The sequence below is a fragment of the Amblyomma maculatum genome, chromosome 4 (genome assembly GCF_055883805.1).
Source record: "Amblyomma maculatum isolate TAMU_Amacu chromosome 4, ASM5588380v1, whole genome shotgun sequence".
NCBI lineage: Eukaryota > Metazoa > Arthropoda > Arachnida > Ixodida > Ixodidae > Amblyomma > Amblyomma maculatum.
Window position 1 is genome coordinate 64,791,687 of NC_139347.1, and position 18,591 is coordinate 64,810,277.

The 18,591-nt window shown below is 46.3% G+C and overlaps 1 protein-coding gene across 1 annotated transcript in view; it reads left to right on the top strand.

Annotated features, from left to right (window-relative positions):
- The first annotated feature begins 10,511 nt into the window (after positions 1–10,511).
- The window catches only part of LOC146191265 (uncharacterized), a 43,886-nt gene continuing 35,806 nt past the window's right edge, over positions 10,512–18,591 (top strand). The window contains exon 1 of the mRNA XM_084601750.1: positions 10,512–10,606. The gene's annotated coding sequence lies outside the window, so the exon portion shown is untranslated. The remainder of the gene's footprint in view (positions 10,607–18,591) is intronic.

Below are 18,591 nucleotides of genomic sequence, written 5' to 3' on the forward strand. Positions count from 1 at the left end.
GATGTCCACAAATGCAAAGAACGCATCATTTCAAATGAGAAATGTTAATTTGTCTGCGCTTTCTGCGAGAGATATATAGGCTCATGCGGAAATGTTGACATTGAAGAAGCGGTTGGCTCTCTGAGAGAAAACTTCAATGTGTAGCAGAGTTTGATTTTCCACAGAAAAAGATATACGCGGTAGTTTGAAACCGAACCCGTGACCTCGATATCAGACTCAGCGGATGCTGTGCACCGCGGGGGATTCCTATCTCATGGACGGCTTACGTGATGCCCCAGAGAACTCCTGAAGGTCGTTTGAGAGCTTCGATAATCGATAACTATGCGTTTTGATTCAAATGAAAGAGATGAGACGGAAAATTGCTTCGGCGTGCCTTGTTGATATTATTTCCTTTTCTCTGCCTCTCTCATCTCAAGGGGGAAAAAGAAAGAGCAGGGGGGGGGGGGGGGGGAAAGCTACTGTTTTCATTGGATGGAACAAGTGTGTGCCTCGACGAGCAAGTTTCCTTGCCCCTTCTCGCGGATTGTGCCACAATTTCGAAAAACTGCCGTACGAGTGGGCAAAGACCGGGAGAGAGGTCCAAGATCTCAAAAAAGACCGCGAAAAAGGCAAAGTCGCGCCCAGGATCAAGGGAGAAGAAAAATGGACGGGAAAATAAAGCGAGAACCAAGAGGTATTCGAAGACGCGCTCACTAATGTTGCGACAAGCGCACCTTTTTTTATTCTATTTGCGCAACTTCTCCCAGCGCCATGTTTGAACAAGATAGCCGAAGCTGAGCTTGTGTTCCATTGATCAAGTTAAGAGGATGGCTTTTATGTGGCAGCCGGCTGCGCGTTAGTCGTTGTTTCCTATAGATTGCTGATAAGCATCAAACGTGGCGTATCATTTTACTTTGGAACGCGCGCATGTCCTTTATTATAACTGCGAGGATGTCATTTTGATCGCCCAACACAATGCGATGACCACTTTTGGTCGAAACGTCACCCGCGTGTAAGATAACCACCATACCAACCGAACCGCACCATGCAGTCACCAGAGGCTTCATGTCTAATAATACTAGAATTAATACTTCATGCTTAATGTTTAAATAAATTATTCAAATTTCTGTAAGTAAACAACGGCCCGAGAATCAGCGCATCTAATTCTGAGTCGGCACAGTGGCAGAAGCTCTTCTGACAACACGGGGAGATTGTAGCAAAGTACCGACCTAAGGGCGCAGTTTGTCGAACCTTCCGGGTAGTTTGTCAACGTAGCAGCGGCTCTCACGTGCACTTCCGACAGTGCACCCGCTTCTGGCTTAGTGGTTAAAATAAGCAGTTACAAGCGTTTACCATAAAGAGAAAAGAAAAGGAAGAAATTGATTCATGGTAAGTTGGTTTCGACCGCTACGAACAGGTCACTTGCACGTGTCCCAGCACAGAATATAGGAACCCTGAATGCACCGTTCTGCCTCACATAAAGCGGACATCGGCGAGGGCTACTCAACCTGACAAGAATAGAACGGGGAGCTGCTCCGAACTCATTCCCGATGCGTTCAAGACCGGCCAGAGTGACGCAATCTTGCCTAGCCATCTAGGTGTTACTGTTGTTTTTTTGTTTTTCTTTTTTTTTTTTTTTTTTACATTTCGCTGTTTAATCTTCAACCGGCCCTATACAGTTGAGACACCAGCTTTGTTTTTACTGAGTGATTGCCGGCTATATTTTCCATATGTAAATTCAAGAATGATCATTTTAAGAAGTTGCTTTCTCATATCTATCCGGTTTCAGATGAAGGAAATATTTCTCTTGAGAACTAACTGCAGCGGAGATATGATTGCCGAGTACGGCCGTGTTTCGGCGCTTGCGAAATCAAAGCGGGCGTCAGGTATGCCTTAACGTAAAAATATAATAAAAATAGTGTTGAGTGGTTACGCAAGATCTTCGTAACGGTACGACATAACAAGTGTAAGGGCCAGAGGAACGACAAAAAAAAATTTCCAGAATTTTAATTCCGGCCGTTCGCTCGGATGAAGCATTGATATAGACAGCCCATTGTCAGGCAGGCAGCGTCTGCGCCCTCCAAAGTGCATCGGACAGTGAACACCAGTATTTGTACAGCCGAAGTCGCCTTCGAACTGCATACCACGTTCGCATCTAATTATTGCTTCTAATTATTTATTCTAATTATAAAGCTTCTAGTTATTGCTTCCAGCGAAGCGATGGGCTTCAGCAGCGATCGCTCTGCCGTCTCTTCTAAACTGCTGCTGCGTGAAAAAAAAAAATATATATATATATATATATATATATATATATATATATATATATATATATATATATATATATATATATATATATATATATATATATAGAGAGAGAGAGAGAGAGAGAGAGAGAGAGGCCGGCAGGACGGAACGTGATTCGTCAGTTATTGTTTCCGCGCTGCGACCCATAGCTGCTGCAAGAGAGAATAGCAAGACGATCAACTAACCGTGCGAACTAGCACGAGCACGTGATTCGAATAACTGGAGCGATTTTTGAAGACAACGCGGACACGCACTGCATGGGCGCTGCCAATATTGGGCCACATTTTAACACGCTACGTTATTGCTCGTCTTCTACAGTGCGAAAGGCGCCAAGGTGTGCCGTACGCAACAATGCACGCCGACTCCCGCCTACAGAGGCGAGGCATGGTCAGGAAGGCGAGATCAAAGTGCGTTCACCGCCGGCGAGCACCGGAAGTCGTCTTCCGCCGTGTTTGCGCAGTCAGCAAGCAAGGCAGCCCGGTGTTCCGCTTCATTCGTCACAGTCGAAGCACAACAACAGAGAGGGGCGCCTGTATCCCATTCAGCGGCCACATTGCGTATGCTGCGTTTTGCGGATGACCCGGTAACGCCCAGCCACTCTTCCCCGTTAAACGTGGGTGGTTGTCTTCTTTAGGATATAGCTGCTTGTGTTTACAGGTAAATTTCTAGAAGCTACAATAATGAGCAATATTTATCTTGAGAATATTGCCTTCTTTTCCTAAATTGCCTTGAAGGCAAAACGAACTCTTTTCATGTACTACAAAATGGAATGCATTGTATACCGCTTTTTGCCATTTGCTGCCAAAACTGGCTTCACAAACGTTTACCGATAAGTACACTGGTTGAAAGAATGTACGGGCATTACAGCACGAGACAGGATGTATCCGGTTCTAAATCGATGAGATTGCGGAACGTTTTGGGGATCTGCAATCACATCTTGAAGACTAAAACTATTTGTGAGGCAAGGAGAACTAAGATAAAAACACTCGTGCAGCATACATTATTTTAAAACCAAATTATATTTAAAAAAAAATATTCTTTTCTCCAGCTCATGTTTAACACCTTCAGTCATTCTAGTATGCAGCTGTGCTACATTATTAGGATTTTACGATGACTTTTTTATATCTGTCGCTTCGTGGGGGCATCCGATGAAATCCCGATGAGACCCTAATGTGTCTGCGCACAGAATGATTGTCATAAGGCTCAGGAACGATGCTAGCACATGACGGCGTGCTGTCAGTTTCAGTCTCAGCGTCGTGTGTGCTCCATGCGAAAAATGTTTGCGGAGATGGAAACCGTTAGAGCAAGAACTAATTTTACAATACGGCGCATTAGTTATTTAAAGCACTAAATAAAATTAATGGATCTGACAAAATTGCTTTTTTCGCTTTTCTGTAGTGACAATGTTATAGACAGCCCGCAATTTAAAATGGGCGATGAACGCTTCACTTTGGGATGACGGTGAATATAGTGACTGAATAGAAAACCATTGTGGGTCGAATCCACAATCCACCACGAACAGTGATTACGCTTGGCTTGAATGTTTGCCCTCCATGCTGCTAGAATTAAAGACAAAATTTTTATAAGCGTTCCCTATAGATCTTCTTTTTATTTATTTATCATCTGTTCCTGATCTGCTTCTTCATTACCCACACTTGCGCGCAACAGCAGATGAAAAGAATGAGTAGGCATTACAGTAGGAAGACAGATTGGTAGCAAGCAAATTTATGGCATTTTCCTGTACTTTCGAACTCTTTTTTAATAGGAGGTGCAATTAAAGAAATAGACTGGGCACACGTAAGAACAATGGTACAATCACGGGCAGGTCAATGAATTACTGATTTTACGTCCGGCGTGAGCGGCTCGTCGGCGAATGTGAACCTTGCTGTTTATAAGTATTGTAGTGCAAAGAAACACTTCCTTTGCTTTTCGTTCCGAAAAAACTGTTTCCTGGTTTATTCTCACAGCAAAATAAACCTTTCAACTCTTTTTTTCTCTCCGGAGACTCGTGAAGGCAGATTTGTCTCCATAAACGGCACTCTTGTTCACACGCCACGCACGCACTGAGCTCCGCTCTGTTCTGTAACTGCGCATTCCTGACAGCTTTCTCGTCTCTTTTACGACTGACTGACTTTAACGGGATGAGCTCCTTGACCGATGCTCCAGGAATGTGTCCTTTCCGTGTCAAACACGCTCCAGCAACGCTACAGTCATATCTAAGCCCACTTCGAGCACCCGAGCACAGAACTAGTATCAAACAACTCACCGGTAATGTTCGATGTGTACAACCCCTCTCCTTAGCCTCCCGCTGTTCGGGAGCATGCTGGGAGCGAGGCCGAGCTAACCGTTTCGGCTCTGCGACCCCACTTGCCGGACCCATACCACAGCATCGACTAACCCTGCGTTGTTCATTGTTATATATGATGCTTTGTTTAAGGATGCGTCCATTGTTCCGGGCTCTGTCGACAGTTCGTCGTGGCTGCGCGGGAATGGCACCGGGACTCGTCGTATAGAGCGATTGCGTAATTAAACGTCATCTAGCCTAACGATGCGAGTCAAAAACGTGAGGGCTTAGTGACTTCGAAAGGAACAAACGTAAAGAAAGAGGAAGAATGTTGAAATCTGCGTTTTAACGGTGTTATTCGAACGTCGGGTAGGCTTCGCAGATGTAATACGCGATCCCCTGTTTCGAAAAAAGCCAAGCGAGCCACGCCTGCAAGAAGCCATTGCTTTCTCTGAAGTATTTTATTCTCTGGAGGGGGCTATACATTGAAAAGGCCGAACGGCAAGTAATATCGCATAAGTTAAATCATTCAAATAAACTTCAAGAGAACCTCTGTAAATCATGATCAGGTATATTGGGTATCATATTTCTTGCTTTTTTGTGTTTGTGAATTTATAAAACAGCGACCTTTGAGGTTCGCGGATGCGATAGAAAGGGAGAAAGAATGTGAAATAGGCGTTTTTGTTTCGTTGGTGTGAGCTTGAGGCCCTTATCGTATAGCCTATTCAGAATGCCGCTTCTTAAGTAGCTGAGAGCAACTTGAAGCGACTCATCTTTCCTTCATTTTCCTTTCTGGTCTAGAAATAAAAAAATGTTGAAAGCACCAATACCGTCAGTATCGTTATTAAGCTGGTTAAATAGAATAATGACCAAATATATCATCCAGTGATCTCCATTCCTTATCAGTGGACGTTCTCTTTGTTCATAGTAGTTCTCCTTTCTCCACCCTGTCCTCTGGCGTTTTCTATATCTTTCGTTTTGGCGCTCACTGATGTCAGATGTACTTAGAAGTCTTTCTAATAACGCGCAAAAGTTGGTGTTACTCTACTGCCGCTACCTCGATCCTTTTGTAACAATCAAGAACCGGGAAAGCCAGGTGAAGGATGGCTATGGGGAACAATATACCTAGAGTAGTCTCAAGCTGCACATGTATATAGGTATAAGCATGTCTCCATCAAAATATTCTCAGCGTGTCTCAAAGCTAAAATACCTGGTGAGCTACGCTCAAATTTTGCATTACCAAGAGCCCTAATCGTCGCCAATTTGCTTTTTGTTCTTTCTATACGTCACTTTCATTGATATGAAATAAAACAATGGGGGAAAGGAGCCAGAAGTTATTGACAACTCAAGCATCGCTTCAAGACTTAAAAGCGCGATCATTACGATCGATCACAGCGTGTTACATAGGAGAGGTAGAGCAAATACATTCGAACAGCGCCGCCTATCTTAGAGAGGCTTCACCCACACGGCTTGGCAAGGTCACAAACGCGAAACAAAGGGAAGCCCATAGGTATCGAACCGGTCTCTGCATGCTCTGTCAGAGGTCAACATCAGTGGCCAAGGTGCCGAGCAGGTCAAGCGACGAACGGGCTCGCCAAGGTGCTTCTGAGCATCCTCATATGACCAAGCGTTCCTGGTTAGTGCCAAGGTCTCAGCAACGTGGCTTCCAGTATACCGCGGCCTCTTTGTGGTTCTGACAGTCTGGGGCAGCGTGTTAGATATCCGTGAAATGGTAGTTTCACTCTGTATATTTTGCTCGGCATCATATAGTTCAGCTGGCTTACTTTAATTGCACAGGTTTACCACGCCAACAAAAGTTATGAGCTAGTTCATACCATGCTCGCAGAGAGCAGATTGCGGCACCGAGCATTCTCCATACATTAAAATAAGCTTTTGTGAAATCCTTCCACACGCATAACTATCGGCGGGTCGTTGCGATACATGTACAAGGCGCAATTTGCTCGAACCTGCTCAAGTCATCCAGCGCTGTTTAATTTGTCTCGATAAGAGGTGTAGGACAATGCCTCGAAATAAAATAAACAGCCTGGACGCTCCTGGCTCTAAACTCCCATCCACACACACACACACACACACACACACACACACACACACACACACACACACACACACACACACACACACACACACACACACACACACACACACACACACACACACACACACACACACACACACACACACACACACACACACACACACACACACACACACACACACACACACACACACACACACACACACACACACACACACACACACACACACACACACACACACACACACACACACACACACACACACACACACACACACACACACACACACACACACACACACACACACACACACACACACACACACACACACACACACACACACACACACACACACACACACACACACACACACACACACACACACACACACACACACACACACACACACACACACACACACACACACACACACACACACACACACACACACACACACACACACACACACACACACACACACACACACACACACACACACACACACACACACACACACACACACACACACACACACACACACACACACACACACACACACACACACACACACACACACACACACACACACACACACACACACACACACACACACACACACACACACACACACACACACACACACACACACACACACACACACACACACACACACACACACACACACACACACACACACACACACACACACACACACACACACACACACACACACACACACACACACACACACACACACACACACACACACACACACACACACACACACACACACACACACACACACACACACACACACACACACACACACACACACACACACACACACACACACACACACACACACACACACACACACACACACACACACACACACACACACAAAAACTGGAACAAATTAAATGCACTGCGAAAGTAAACAATAGATCTCTCATTTCGCCTTTCATTTTTTTTTTTCGGAACAATAAAGATGTGCTTCCGAAAATGGAGAGCCGAGAAAAGGCGGAATGTATCGACTTTCTTCGCACAACCGACCCGTAAGCGCAAACCTGCCGTTCGGCTCCGAGCAAACCTCTCAGCGCAGACCAATTACTGAGAGCCGAGAAAAACAATCAATTTCAATCCTTTTGTTCTGCTCGAGAGACTGGACATCCGCGCGCTCGGTGGACCTCAAACTCGCTAGCGTGTCCCGACGCACTGCAGCAGCGCCCCTGGACATCCGGTAGGAGGACGAGAGGGAAGAGGAGCAACGGGAGGAGGAGAAGGAGGTGCGCGCGCGATGAAGTGGGTTAAGTGCCGCGGTGATCGCGCCTTCGTCCTTGCAAGGTCTTCCTGCCCATCGCGGCGGTGGGCCGCGCCGGGAGAACAATCGGCCGCGCTCCCGGCAGCTCCCGCTGTGCAGAACGCGGCCGGCGTGAGGCGCCGCCAATTCGCTATAGCGGGACTGGCCGCACGGATGCGTTGCGTCTTCGCGTGGTAGTCCGCTTGTTGCTCATGGGCTGGATCAACAGCTGGAGCAATTTGGATACGTTGAGCACTCGCCTACACATAACGGCTGCTAGGGTCGTCACTGACTGGGTAGGGTGCGAGGCCGTCGGGCGATGTGGTTTTTGTTCTTCGAAAGTAAAACGGAGACGGATCAGATGTGTTCCGAAGCGAACGACGCGGTGGGGCAGGGACGTGAGGAAGTACAATTATGAAAGGCATTTCCTTCTTTTATTTGCTTTTTAAGCGCTCTTCTTGACTATCATTCTATCTGCTTCAATGTATCTGCACATCTACACGAATCCCTGTGTTCGGCGTTTGTGAGTTGCGTATGTGTGAGAAGGAGCGCGTCCGCAGCGCTGCCGAAAAAGACGGAATAAATGGACTGGAACGCAAAAACAAAATATTTAGAGCCTCGATTTAGTTTCCGCCTTCATTTTTACATAGTCAGTGGGGAACGTGAGCGCGAAGTGCTGTCTCCCGGACTAGCTGGTTAGCCGAAAAGAAAAAAAAAAAAAACATAACTTCGTGCTGAGCTCACAGGTGATAATAAGGCAACAAATTCATAGATGCGTGCAGTAATAGCTGTCGGGAAAAGAAAAGGAGAGTGGAATGAAAAAGAAATACCACCGCATTAACTGCTGCGCCCGGTGAGCCACCACGATGAGTGAACAGCAAGAGTAGACAGGGGCTAATGGGAGCCCGATGCAGCAGTAAGCAGTGCTCTTAATCGCCGAGGCTACATATTCATGCAGCTCGCCACTTCAGTCGTGGGAAACGTGACTCAAGTCTCGCTTGAAGGCACTCAATTGGCAAATGCCTGCGACCGCGCCGGTTGAGCATCCTCCCGACTTGCGGAAGTAAAAGTGTACACGAGCCATCTCAAAGAACAAAAGAGAACCGTCGAGAGCGGAGGAGCGGTTACGTTTATGGAATATTAAGCGCCTCGGTATCCGGATCCTCGCAACTCTCCGTCTCGCATTTCAAGCTTCCGCAAGAAAATCCTCAGCGAGTTCCAAACAAAACATTAAAAGAGATCGCGGAGGGAAATAGTGAAATGTAAATGGGTGCCACTGTCATGAACTCGCGACAAACACTTGTAGACAATCAACCAGAAGCATGCCCGGCTTAATAAAAGTAAAATGAATACCATTGTTAGAAGTCAATGCAAATAACTTTACTGTGATGAAAGTAAATAACCAAAAGGCGGCTTTCAAGCACACAAACGTATAAACATAATGCATCTCTTATATCCATTTAGCAAGCTGCAGTAGTAGGTAAAAGAATAAATAATTATTTCCCCAGAACTAAATAATTTCCCCAGTTGCGGGCCCTAAGAACTCCGCAACTGGGGAAATAACTGCATTAAAAGTACGCGTATTGTCAAAGAACACATGAACGATCGCATTATACAAACGTTCAAAAGCAAAGGAAGCTGCCTCGTTCTCATCGCCTTCTTTATGGAACACGATAGAAGAAAGCATCGAAGGCTCCATTTCTTGCACCGGGACAGATTAGAGTGCCTGGTATTGAACTTAATATGCGCGGGAGTGCAATACACTGAACAGAGGAATATATCCATATGCAAATTTCATATTGTGGGCCGAAAATAACATATGGTCTCTGAAAGACGCCATAGTAGAGCTGAAGATTTATTTCGACTACCTGAGGTTCCCTACCCAGCATGTTCTTACATCGCATATGCTAAAGAAAGTATACTGACAATTCACTTGCACAAGTGAGTAGAGGCACCCAGCGTGCCTGCAGGATGCAGGCGTATAGTATTCTGATCGATGCACACGTTGTCCGTTCTGACGGAAGCTCCGGCACTTACCACCAATCTGTCGGCAGTACCAAAGGCGTTTCCAAAACATGTTTTATCCACAATGGTGCGGTACGTTAGAGCAGCAGGACGGATCAGCCAAAAACGTCCGCTTTGACACTGCGGCGTCCTCGAGGTGGCTGCCATCAGACATAACGATACTCAAGCGCGAGTCAAGCCTGTTCACTTCAAACATCGTCGCAGATCTGCCGAAGACGTATTGGGCCGACGGAAGCCAAGCACGCACAGACAAACACAAGCTTGCAGACAAAGCATAGCATTAAGAAAGAGAGGCGCTTCGAAATAAGAGACAACCGTTTTACACAACGGAGACCGACCGTTGGATTTAGCCAAATGTAGTTGTCGCGATGGGCGCATTCTCTTTTGCGGCTGTCGTGAGTGCGGAGAAAGTAGAGAAGCTGGAGGACGTTCGAAGGCAGCGGACGTATCTCTTCCCAAGCCGTGGTTGTATGCTTAGGCCCTGCCCCGCCGCGCGCGTTTTGAGGCTCGGCATGGACAAACCCGGAAACGGGGGCGCGTGCGTCCGCTCCCGTGACGATCATCGCGAGAGGCGCGGCAGCATACATACGAGATCGGGGCGGCAGCGACCTGAACTAGATCGCCACCGTCGTCCACGCCGAGCAGTCCGTCAGTCAGGTCAGTCAAAGACTAAATCGCTTCGCATGGCGCCGGTCTGATGACAACTCGAGAAACCAAACGGTTTGAATTGAAGCTGTTCAGCCCTTTCGCTCTTCCTTTCTGTACAGATGATTCTGCTCCCGCGGTTTCTCCTCTCTCTTTCTATAATCTCTTACCCTTTCTCGTTTTTCTTCTATTCTTCTTCCGTGACGTGCCTTCGCGAAGTGAAGGGTACACGCCCAACATCGCAGATAATGATGTGTCTCCTTTTAAAGAAAAACAAAAAAGGTTGCTGGGCGGAGATTACGTGAAGATCGGAGATCCATTCGTCGCCTCCAGCCTGAGCGCTATTGATCTCTCGAGAAGGACCCCATTAAGAAGCACAACTTATTGAAAAGCTCTAGCGCCATAAAAGGATTCTTTTCTCGGCCTTTTTTTGTACTTGCTGTCTTCCAAGCCCGTACCAGGTAAAAGAAAGTATGCTTACATTCTTTTTATCACTACGAAATATATTACGAGGAATGGACCTGAACAGTAGCCTCTATAGTCATACTACAAACACCGAATCATTCTTAACAGGAGCACAAAGCAGCAGGTAGAAAATTTCTTCGTGGATCAAAACTGCAGGTTTTATGCACGCAGAATGATGCAGAACCCACCATGTGTGTCAAGCCACCAAGTTTATCTTTTATTTTCATCGTTTCACCTTATTTTCCTGGTCCTCCGTCATCCGGTATACCTTCCTTGTCTGCGCGTGTTGCATTGCTTGCTGAATAATTCACTCGCGTAAACAGTTTTGTGCTCTTTGTAGTTGTGGTCTCTCCTGAGATTTGAGTCGGGTCAAATCTTCCTGACCTTGTGCGATTGATTCGGGCTCAACTCATGTGCCGCGCACGGCGGGTTAGTTCGCAATGATAGATCGAGGCCCGAAGTCGACAGCATGGGATTACGATCGGCCAAAAGAGAACGATGTCTTGAAAAGGGGCAGATGAAAGTTGCGCGCATTTCTTACGTATTTCTAACATTCAGCGCCAAAAATCTCTAATCCGCATCAGAATGTTTTAAACCGAATGTATTGAGCATGGTTCATCTTCTTTTGAATCGCTAGTTACAAGTCAAAAGTTCGCTTTTGCACTGAGTGCGGACGTGCAGTCTTCTCCATCATCCAATTCCTCCCACTCCATCTTGCCAGTATTCAAGCCTTTTGTAATCCGAGGACGTTCGGTGAAAGCCCAGTGCGGCAATCATTTTTTTTTTTCTTTGCTTGTGCTGCGTTGATTCTGTAAATATCATTTCACTTTGCTAGCTCATGCGGCTGAGGTAATTCACGTTGTTTAAGCTCGTTAACTTCGGATATCGATTGGAGTGCCGCTTACACTTTGTTGATTGTATTGTACTTTTTTTTTTTTTCATTCGTATTATTTCCTTGAATAACTAACGACGACCACTACTGACACACAGATCGTAAAAAAAAAAGAACACGTTTTTTATACGAGTTGCACACCTTTTCCAATTTTACCTCAGTGTCTGGCTACCTTGGCAGCCCACAAGCGAATAAACGATGAGGATATGTCCAAGTTTGTATCTACGCGCTGGCGCACGTTGCAATATTCTCAGCAAAAAGCAGACCCACAGTAAGAAACCAAAATCGTCGTGTTCGGCTTCATCATTTCGATGACAGCTCACTGGTTGGATGCAGCCGTAAATGTAAGCAGAGTAGGCAGGCTGCCTGTCTGCATTAAAGGGCAAAAGCTATCGTGCCGATACGCATGGTGCAGTGAGGCGAGATCAATCACATGCGCCGCGACTGTTAAGCCCAATTCTTCGTCACGCATTAATATTAAAATAACCCGTAGGAAGACCCGAGAGTGCACACAGCTTTCTTTCTCTCTCTCTCTCTCTCTCTCTCTCTTGTTTGTGCTTGTTTTTTAGCGTAGCAGCATCTGATTTTGCAGCTAGGTCATGTTTCCGGGAGTCCCACACACTCAGCAAAGCAGCCTTGCGCATATAGCTTGCATTGCAATGGCATCTAATGAGTGCAGAATTTTAAAGTTTAGGGCACACTGCTCAGTGCTTGTGTATGTCTGCCCTGGCTTAAATGGATCGAGGGTCAATTAGGTTTGGCACCGGAATCGGTAATTCCTAATCGTGTTTTCTAATAGTTCAAGGGTATCGACACGCTATCTGAACTCTTTTGACGACGACGCGCCAGCACAAAACCCTTGCTCGTTCTTCACTTCTCTTTGAAAGTTTTGAAAGCGCGCCATTTTGTCTTCTTTTTAGGTCACACTCGTACAGATAAACAGTTTTCGCTCTGAAGCGGCCGAATTCTCGCGCTAAACGCTGCTCAATCCTCCGCGAATCGGGTCAAGCTAACAGCCTCACCCGTGAAGCTCCGTGACGGGATATGTCCGCTTCCGCTTGGCTTCAATCTGATTACGTGAAAGATGAATCGCTTTATACCTTTGCATTGGTTCTTACTTCATTACCACTCCTTTCTAATTACCCTTTGCACCGTTTGAATACCTGTGACTACGCTGGGTCACTTAGCCCGGTTAAGTAGTAGCCAAGCACGAATATTGGAATGCTCGCTGCTTAGCCCGGTTATGTAGTAGTCAAGCACGAGTACTGGAATGTTCGCTGCGCCAGTGCTAATGAACCGTAACCATCTCGTCTTAGTCGTTTGGGTAGCTCCTGTCTCGTGTACTCGTTGCGTGCGCGCATTTTCTCGCGTACGCGGCTGAATTCCGTCTAGCTAGCGTGTCTGAGGAAGGAACGCGAAATGAGACGAACGTCCTGGGCGGATGCAAATTGCTGAGCCAGCGCTCTCACCACGCGATCGCCATCGCGGTCTAACGCACCGCCGATCGACGTCAAGGCACGTCATTTCGCTCGTCACAAGGGAGGCAGCGCGGCACCGGAAGCTTTGCTTAATCGCCGGCGAGAAACACAGCTCGGCTCTGATCTGTCGGTGATGGCAAACACTGCGGCGCCACTCTCTCCGAACGCAGTAATTAAGCTGCAAACGTCGAACCCTCCCGTGAGTACACGCTGATCGAGAGACGGGCGTGCCGGAGCTCTGCGTCGTTGTAACGTTTATATTGTGCGTTCCGCACTGCTTCCCGTCTTGAGGTGGCGTGTCGGTAAATATTTACTACCAAGCTACGCGTACAGTCTTCCCGAAACGTCACGGTTCACTCTTCTCACATACTCACGTTCGGCTTTGGCGTACTTCCTCCAGTCGGCACAGAGCAGGCGCACATGTAAGCGCCCGATGCAGTATATCGAACGCTGCAAATAGTTACGGTAGTGCGGCCTAAGATTTAATGCCTCATAAAGCGCTAAGAAATCAATGAAAAAAATGCGGCGTGCACATGCTTAACTTAACCGGCAGCTATAATGAGGATATCGTAGCTAAATGCAAGTCAGTATATGAGCACTCCATAATTAGCCCTTCAATCACCAGACTCGTTATTCAGATTGCCCTAATTGTGGAATTACAACGTCGGCGGTTGACGAACGCAGGCTGACAGGCTACAATGAATAGCGAGTCTTGCTGTGTTACTAGGTATCGATGCTGACAGCAGATTACGGTACGTGCTGCGGAGCGGCACAATAAAAGCGAGCAATAATGCAACACTGCCGCGATAGACGTCCGTCGTCCTCATCAGGACCATAGAGGTGCGTTTGGTGTAATCTGTCTCGTATATGCAGGCATAGCTTGAAACACAGCCTTGACGGCGGCTACCTTGAAGCATGCGCTTGCTGCAGAAATTTGCCTAACGAATCGGCCCTAACATAACGGGTCCTCTCAATCAACATTGTAGCCCAATCATATGCCATGAGATATACGTAATCAGTATGTTGTTTCGGTCTCTTTAACTAACAATTTGTACTCGCATTTCAGTACTCATCATTCGAATAATAACAACAATAATAATAATAATAATAATAATAATAATAATAATAATAATAATAATAATAATAATAATAATAATAATAATAATAATAATAATAATAATAATAATAATAATAAGCCATTTTTGTTTTGAGATAACAGTCTGTGCGGATGCCCTTTTACAGCGAGACATAACGCGCTGTGAGAAATCCTTGTTCAACCGCCAAGCAATCCCGTGACGAAACCTGTGACGGATTAGGGTGAAGGATGAAATGAATTAGGTCAACCGTTACGAGCGCGAAAACTGGATGACACACCTTGCGGTAAGCGAACGAAAAGACACGAGTACGCGAAGACAAGGAAAACGTAACCCGAATAGACAGCTGATATAGCTCAGGCCGGCAGCGCGTGCCATATTTAGGAATAAAAAGCAGCAGGAGCCCGGCGAGACTCCATGACCATATATCTGAGAACGCATCCTCCTTGTTCGCTTTTGCTACCCCGTGGAACTACGGTCAGAACATGACGGGCGAATTCAATTAGGACGAGAGAAAGGTTCGCGCGTCGTCTTCCTCGTACTGGGCACGCTGCTTGGAGTCGAACGCCGGCCAATGACTCCTGCAAAGATAAGCAAAGGATGACAAAAGCGAGGAGCGTCCTGTTTATTGTCTCAGTTACGAGATGGCGGGACAACGGGGAAAAGTAAGTCAATGTCCGTTACTTCAGCGCTGGCTCACCGTTTTCCCTGTGATCGGTGCAGTCCGTGTAACATCTATGCACTGTTTTCGTTTCTCTTTCAGTATTTTTTTTTTTTATGAGGGGAAGAAGGTGCCATGCGTTTGCTCTTGACGCCGAGAAAACTGAAAGCAAATTACTTTAAATTAATGGACTTTGAAGTGACGTTGCGTTGAAAGTAAGAAATTATTATGAAAGGCAAATTTCACCTGACAGCCTCGCATTATGGACATTCCGAACAAATTGCACGTGAACGAAGCATTAGAAGATGAACGCTTCATTACGATTGCTCGCGAGTACGTATATACCGGGAAGCGCAGTAACCGATACTTTTAAGAGCAACTTGGAACTATCCAACGGCTCTGTTGCCATAAACTATATTGCCCTACGTCATATATGTTCTTATAGGGAAACTGCACCGGTTGTAGATTTTGATGAGTTTTCAGGAATCGAAATATTACAGCTTCCAGGATAAGCATGCGAAATATCTTCGCGCTAGCATTTCAAGCAATGGCGCAAATAGCTATTACAACCACTTCGGCTATCATGCTTCTTCGCACCACACAGCCCCGCGTGGGGGGCACCTGATGACGTCATTGACGGTACCGGTATGTTCCCGCATATAATAGCTTGGTTTGAAGAAGTAAAAACAAGGCTACCAAAATTGTAGGCCCAGAAACATAGTTTGGTGGCATCAGAAAAGGAACTGCAGGATGTGGGCGAAGGTAATAAAAAGAAGAAATATTACCGTCCGTGACGTCATCACCGAGCTTCTGCGCAGTCGTTCAGTGCTGTGAAGAGAAGCTCGAATTTTAACCGTTGATTATGAAATCAGTTTCAATGATAGCGCAAAAACCCTTTCCAAGTATTACCGACAGCTTATGGAGATTTGAATCCTTGAATATCGCAGAATTATCGAAAAGTAATGCAGCTGCTGCCCTTTAAGGAATGTTTAGGACGGCTCTATCTCTAGAATAAATAAAAATCATTTTAATTCGGTGGCATTGCGGCTGAAATACCACCGAACACTCAAAATATATGCGCTTCATCCTGTACATCTCCTCTTGACGCGTAATCGCAATGAAAAAGCGAACTCTTTGTTTGAATTCATTCGAACCAAACGAATAGACGGCTTGCATTGCGAAAACATGCAACTGCAAATGTGCAGTTTCCTCTTCACCAGTATCCCTTACCGTTTACTTTATATTTATTTATTGTTCTTGTAGTGAAACAAAATGTTTTTTTTTTTTTATTTCCGTGTACCTGCTTTTACTCCCGCTCCTGTTATAACACACACACACACACACACACACACACACACACACACACACACACACACACACACACACACACACACACACACACACACACACACACACACACACACACACACACACACACACACACACACACACACACACACACACACACACACACACACACACACACACACACACACACACACACACACACACACACACACACACACACACACACACACACACACACACACAAAAAGCAATCAAAATCCGGTCACTGCGTACGCTAACGCGGCTAGCGCTCACTCCAGGCCCCACGCGAAAAAAGAGGTAAACATGGTCACGGTATATAGGAAACATTGTTGCAAGCGCAGCTGGAGCGTGAAGCTATACATCGAAACAACGCGCACACGGGGTATCTTGCAGGTAATGCTCCTCAATCGACCCGCTGCATTTGCTTCATTCCTCTTTGGCGGTATCGGCTACTCGCCGCCTCCGCTGTCGGGACAGCAGTCTCGAAGACGCCTTGTCACGAGTCTGACAGCGCGTGACAGACGTCCACGCACGGTTGTCGTATCACGTATATCGCCGGCAGGTAGGTACAAAGAGCAAGAATTCGATACCCCCTCGACGCCCACCTCCTCTCGACCTCCAACTTGACTAGCAGGGATACAGGGCGCTTTGCGTGTGTTTTAGTTATGATACAAGCATTATTTCTCTTCGAGTCGTACACGGCAACACGATATACACGTTCAAACGTTTTTTTTTTTTTTTTTCATCCCACTTCTAAAACCAAATTATTCCCCCATGTGCCTTTCAGCTAACTACCGAGACCTCTGTCCAAATATGCACACGATGCACTAATTGACGCTAAACTAGCAGCAATTCGTCCAACACAAACCAAATTACCGTGAAACGAAAGATGTTGAGAGCGGACGGAGGAAGGCGAGACAGGTGTGTTGTCATTTGCTTTATAACCACTCTTTTGCAAGTCAAACGTAACACGATAGGCACGGATATCCAGCGGCTGCCAATTGCGGCAGCACACCGAGAACTGAGATATTGATGCTAATTAAGCATCCGCGGTGGTCAAATCTAATGCGGAGCCTTCCTTTATACTACTTAACTCATAAACCACAATGAAGTGCATGTGCACAAGATCAAAATTCGGTTTAACTATGGCTCAGATCTAGGCTATATGAGTGCTTTGATGTATCCTGCACAATCGCTTTTACCTCCTGACATGAAGAAATTCCCAAACAGTGCAGTTTTCAGCATTAACGTATACTGCAAAATGAAAATTCCGTAACTACTCACTGGCTCAAAGCGGATGCTATCCCGACATAAAAAAAAAAAAAAAAAAAGAATTTAAATGCATAAAAACTGCATTCTGAAGTTCAGCTTTCTTGGATATCAATTTTAAGCGTGAGGACATTCCTTAACATTGCAAGGCATATTTATGAAATTGTTAAGGGAATGGTCAAAGGTTGCATAAAGAAAAAATACAGAAAGTAAAAATATCTTCCAGCTTCTCCATTATGAATTGCGGGCGTAGGTGAGAGGTGCTCCTCGCAGTGAAATCATCTGCCACGTTCGGTCATACAGGGCCACGCGACGCACTTCATTGTTGATCTGAGCCCATGTCGCAACAAGACAGTGAGCGTTGAGTGCTCCATCGTTTACGCGTCCCATGGGAGCGCTCACCCGCTATTCGCCCTAGCCGTTTTGCAAATGTCGAGCACAGATGGACGCGAGTCATGTGTCTCGACCATGACTGACCTTTTGCGGGTCATTAACTGCCACGCTCTCTTTACCGGAGACAGCGAGCCGCGTCAGTACTCGGCCTTTGCCGCAGACCTGCGGGCCACTGTCAATCTTTCATCGCAGCTGGGCATCGGAAACGTCCCTCTTTGCCCAGTTTCGATGGCAGCGGCGGCGGCGCCACCCCGATGGTCATCGTAACGGCTGATTACCGATTTGCTCCGAAACGTCGCGAAGCCGCTGTACTAGTTCTGCGAGCGAAAGCAGAACAATAAGTGCTCACGCCAGTCGGACAAGAGCTGCTGGCTCTGGGCGTTTGTGTTGCTGCGCTTGTCGTGTTTCCCACTCAT